This window comes from Danio aesculapii, chromosome 21, assembly GCF_903798145.1.
Source record: "Danio aesculapii chromosome 21, fDanAes4.1, whole genome shotgun sequence".
Taxonomy (NCBI): domain Eukaryota; kingdom Metazoa; phylum Chordata; class Actinopteri; order Cypriniformes; family Danionidae; genus Danio; species Danio aesculapii.
Genome location: NC_079455.1, coordinates 31,096,593 through 31,102,592, shown reverse-complemented (window position 1 = coordinate 31,102,592; position 6,000 = coordinate 31,096,593).

Below are 6,000 nucleotides of genomic sequence, written 5' to 3'. Positions count from 1 at the left end.
TAGCAGGGATTACCAAACTCGTTCCTGGAGGTTCGGTGTCCTGCAGATTTTAGCTCCAACCCTAATCAAACACACCTGAACAAGCTAATCAAGGTCTTACTAGGTATATTTGAAACACCCAGGCAGGTGTGTTGAGGCAAGTTGGAGCTAAACCCTGCAGGGCACCGGACCTTTAGGAACGAGATTGGTAACCCCTGCTCTATAGCAATCTCTATAATCTATCATTAGCCATTAACAGGAGTTCTCGAAATCTACCCGAGCTCAAACTCCCATCTCACCCTGCTAACGGGAGGGAGCCCAGGGCTTGAGGATTTTATAAGTTAAGGGCTCTCACCTGAGACAGCATGCCAAAGTTCATACTCAATCATCAGCTAAGGGTGAACTCTTAAAGGGACAATATGTATGACATATTGCCACAAGTAGTGTAGGGGTGGGGAGTCGACTCCTAAGGAGTTGATCCCTAGACTCTCAATGAACCTATAGTGCAAGAATCTACTCCAGAACAGGATTCAACTCCCTGAGTCAAGTTTGCTTTTTCAAACTCTCCTGAATGAAACAGTTACATGCTACAGCTATACTTATACTATAATTGAAGTCGCCTGATTTAAATGTATGTTTTACACGTTTGCTCTTGAATTTTGCAACCATGTGCAATCTAGCTATAAACAGCAAGCAACCAGTTTTGTCACTTCATCTGACACATTTAAGGTTTGGTCTTTGCTATATGCAGCTCTTTCTTTACTTGCATATGTTGTGAGAATTCCTGTATGTTGTCAAATTGATAATGTTTTTCAATTTACAGCACGAATACAGCATTATGGTTTAAATAGTTTAACCGATAACCTTCTCCAAATGTGAAAATATTCTACACAATATGCCCATATGGATTAAGCATTCTCATTACACATTTAATTTATTAATTGTAAACTTTCACTGTTAGTTATTTATTTCATTATTTGCAATGAGACGGTTAAGTTTGATTCCCTGTTAATCTAATGAATGTAAACTGCTTTAGAGAAAAGCATTTACCAAATGTACTGTAAATTACAGCAATTCTTATCCTGAGCCATCCAGGGCTGCGCTTCCGAAAACCTCCCAAATCCATTGTTCCAACAAACATTCGCAAACTGCATCGCAAACCTCTAGAGCTGTAGTTAAAATCATAGTTCCTCGCTGTGTTCTATTTCCAGTTATGCCCACTATGCCCTATTCATTCTGAACGTTCCAACATTTAAATTCGGAACGATAAAAAAAGTAAAAATTAAAAATTAAAGCCATCTCTCTACATGTAATTTGCTTTCAAAGTATTTTTTACAGTTCAGTTTGAGTCATCTTCATAGTAAGAATTGCGTTCCCTTTGTATCGCACTTTGAAATCATTTATGCCATTTTGAACGCAGCCGTGGCTCATGCCGAAAGCTATAGGTGATCTATGGAAAGCGGAATCTACATTACATCTCCAAAGCTAGTGAAAACGAAAAAAATATAGGTTACGTTATTAGTATGCATTTATTGTAGCTTAGGATATTTATTAAGAAATGTACTGTATATGTACTGTATTAGGCCTATATGCTAAAACATTTCTGTAGTGGTTCGAGTGTCAAAAAGTTGACCTAAAAAAAAAAAAAACAACAACAACCCACAATAGACTACTTAATTATATAAATACTATTAATTAAAACACGTAACGTGATGATTTATATATAAGATTAGAATACATGTTTGTAAGTGGTTTTATGTTTTAGAATAGAATATGGAATATTCTCAATATTATTTGTAAAGAAAACATAGGTCCTATGTGAAATTTTCATATATTTAAATTAATATGGAAAACTATATACTTTTTTAATTTTGTAAAACAATTAGCAAAAAAATAAAATAAAATCCAGTATTAGTTTTAGTAAAAAACATGCACTCGTTTTCCATATTAATGAAATATATGTAAATTTCACATAGAACCTATTGTAACGGATGACCGCTGACGACGAGTTTAAATGAACCCAAGTGCCGTTCATTTACAGTGAACTGAATAAACAAAACATACACGTAACAAACTAAAAACAAACATATGGCATGAAAACACAAGCAACTCACCGACAGAAGAATAATGTATGTACATATAAAGCTAGAAAAGGAACAATAAAACAAGAGGGTGTATATATACCAAACACAAGGGAACACATGATATAGTAAGCCAATGAAACACAGAAGACAAGACAGAACAAACCAATGAGAGCATGACACATACATACACTAGGAAGCACTTGACTAGACGAGGTTGACCAATAGGAACATGACACACAAACACAAGGGATCACATGGTAGGATGCAAGGCAAGAAAATAGAACAAAATACAGGACCAGATATAACTAAATACAAAATAAAAGACAGGACAGTATGAAAACCGTACTTTACACATATGTTTCCTTTACAAATGTTATTGAGAATATTCAATTCTATTCTAAAAAGTTATGGGATTTTCTCTAAAGAAGTTGTTCCACCTGCTTAGAGCGTCATTACATTATACGTTTTATGTCATAACAAAGTGGTTCAAACGATAGATCTGCCAGAGAAACTACAGCTTTGGGATACACTTGTCACTACATTGTTCGGTCACACTTCATTTTGATGATCCGTTTGTTGAATTTAAGTTACATTGCATCTACATGCCAACAAATTCTCATTATCAGTAGACTGCTAGGTTGGGGTTAGGGTTAGTGTAAGTTGACATATACTTTCTTATAGTCAGTTAAATGTCTGTTGAAGGAGCAGTATTAACAGATATTAAGCAGACAGTTTACTAATACTTAAACAGACCATCGAAATAAAGTGTTACCCATTGTTCTTTTTCCAAATGATGCATCGTACTATGATATTTCAGCCACGAGTTACATTGCTGGAAACGCACCCCAGAAGGGAAACATACTGCCTGAAAATGCAATCCATCCGCACAGATAAAACTTACTTTAATCCATGCCGATCTGGTATTAACATATCCTTATATTAAATGATGTAGACTCATGTTAAGATGCAGCACAATTTCCCCTGTCTATCCTCTTCAGCATGTACCATATAGAAACACCAGCAAGGGTCAGACCCTTTAAGTTCTTCAGTAGGGCTCCATTAGCGTGGGTTGTACTTTTGCACATATACATACAGTACGTTAAGAGCCAGTGTGAGTTTTTTTATATGCGCCGTGTTATTTACAGCTGCAGGGCCTCTGTCTGCACTTGTGAACCTTTACTGTTCCAGCCGATGGCTCTCAGACAAACAGCTTTGGGCTGTACTCAGCCTCTCCCTTTTGGTTTTTGAGTGACCTTTGCTTTGCTCCCTTTTAAAAAGCAGTCACTGTTATAGCAAATAGGCAAGATGCTTAATTTGGAACTTGCCTCATGGCAAGAAATTAATAGGGACAACGAAACGACTTGCTGGAATGCACTCAAAGCACTTATTAGGGGTTTTTGTTATGCACAAGGCAACAATTAATGAGTCCCGTGTGAAAATTAGCTCACTTTGCAATCAGGCAAGCGTGCACTCAAAGCTCCATCTGCACCTTTAACAAGGGAATAGTCAGTCTGCGAAGGTGTGAGTCAAAGGTCTCTTCAGCAATAACTGAATATGTGTGATTGTGGCACATCTGGGAATCATCAAAGGGATGTACTCATATTTTTGACATCATGATACTTATGATAACCAGGCTCTACTCCTGCAAATAAAACAAACATATTATCAATACAATAAAACAACTAAGGCAATACAATTACTGCAAAAAACAAGTACACAGGTTCTTTTTTTCTTTTGCATTTTTAATGTACACTTATAATTTTAAAAGGAGTTAAGTTTGTGTTAAGTTCATAAACTTTGTACAGTCTATAGGAAACCTTCCAAAATATAAATACAAATAAATATACAGTAATGAAAATACATTATTTTTGCTATGTTTGAAAGATCTAGTAGTTAACAGGTCACATGCTGTATTCATACAATCAGTGTAACTAAGCACATTAATATGCGCATAACTTGACCAATCAGAACAAATATGCAAATTATCCTGTGCTATTTGATTCCATCAAATGGCCATCATTCTATTAATCATTCAGTTTCTCCAAAGGGAAATAGATTTTTTTAACAATACACTTTAAAAGACACCTGTTTGAAGGTTGTTTATCAATATGATTTTGCAGAACACATATTGCAACTGCACTGCTACGAGTGTTATATACAGTTTATACAACAGTTCGACAGCAGAATCATGTAGAGAATAAAATCAAACACGGAGAGTCTAAAAATCCAATTTTGTAAGAGGAACTACTTTCTTCCGCCATTCCGTCACATCTGCAGCTGACGTCAGAACAGTAGGAACCGTTTCTACTTCACAAACATCCCTTTTCACCTAGTATTTGAATGATTCTCTAGCGTAATGTCTAAAGTGATGACAAAACAGGTGATTTTGCTCACATTTTAAGATTATAAGGCTGAACAGCATGAAATGCCATCAGTCTAGAGACATTTCCCAGTATTTCTCTGATGCAATCAGGACATCACAATAAATAACCCCGAAAAAAGCCAGAGCAAAGCAAACACTACCAGATTACTGTTGTGTTTGCAATAAGGAAAAACGCTAAACACATACGGGCATTTCTTCTTTCTTTCTGTTTAATACACTACAATTACTATGGTATAAACACAGCACTACAACATATAAAAGAGAGAGATCGACTTTGAATATCACAGTTTGCAATTTAAGATGTTTTTCTCCACTAAGGACTTATTATGCGCTCTCTGTCGCCATTTTGTGGCGGAGCGTCAACCCCCTTTCGTCTGCTCAGTTTGACGTGCTGATGGCCACGAATGTGGTGATTCTCCAAAATTATCCATATTTAAAATAAGCACTATCCTTATAAATGAACTGCATAGTTGCAATCTAAACCACTACATTCTCACCTAAAAAGGCCTCAAATATATGTTGTCCAACAAATTTCTTTTCAGAACAGACTTCAGCAGAGTCGTAAACCTTAAATCTCATCCACGAGGACTAAAACAACTTTAATATTGTCATAAAGCACAGCTATTTAAGCATGTTAACGAGATCAAGAGAGCGCAATGTCTGCCACGTAACCAATATAAAATAATATAAAATAGTGCATACATCAAATCACACCATGGACATGACATTAAGATGCCTACTGGTTTAAAAAAAAAGAAGATGGACAAATGAGAACCTTTCTGTCATAAATTATAGTAAAACAGCTTGTCAAAAGCTGCGAACAGATTGCATACAGGAATAGGGAAAAGAGCACTCTTTAATTATCAGCTGTTAGTCACTGCCCGCCCTTTTTTTCTGGTCATTGTGCCCTTGCAATGTGCTGTGTAAATGCAGATGATTGGATACGAGTCACTTTTAAGAGCAGGTCATTAAAAAAATCGGATACAGTCACAAAATCGGAATTGACCATCAAGATCTGCAGTGTAAATGCAGCCTATGTGGGCGGAGTACTACACAAAAGTGAAGAGGCTGTATGAGTGCTGTTATTATGGGAATATTGCACGGCTATCCGCCAATCAGATTCGAGAACCAGACAGAACTGTTGTATGAATATATATAATGATGTGAAAAAGTATTTGACCCCTTACTGATTTCTTTTTTTTTTTTTTGGCATTTTTGTCACACTTCAATCTTACAGATCATCAATCAAATTTAAATATTAATAAAAAACAACATAAGATAAGATAAGATAAAATAAGATAACAAACATAACATAACATAACATAACATAATAACATAACATAACATAACATAACATAACATAACATAACATAACATAATACCATAACATAATACCATAACATAACATAACATAACATAATACCATAACATTATACCATAACATAACATAACATAACATAACATAATACCATAACATAACATAACATAACATAACATAACATAACATAACATAACATAACATAACATAACATAACATAACATAACATAACATAA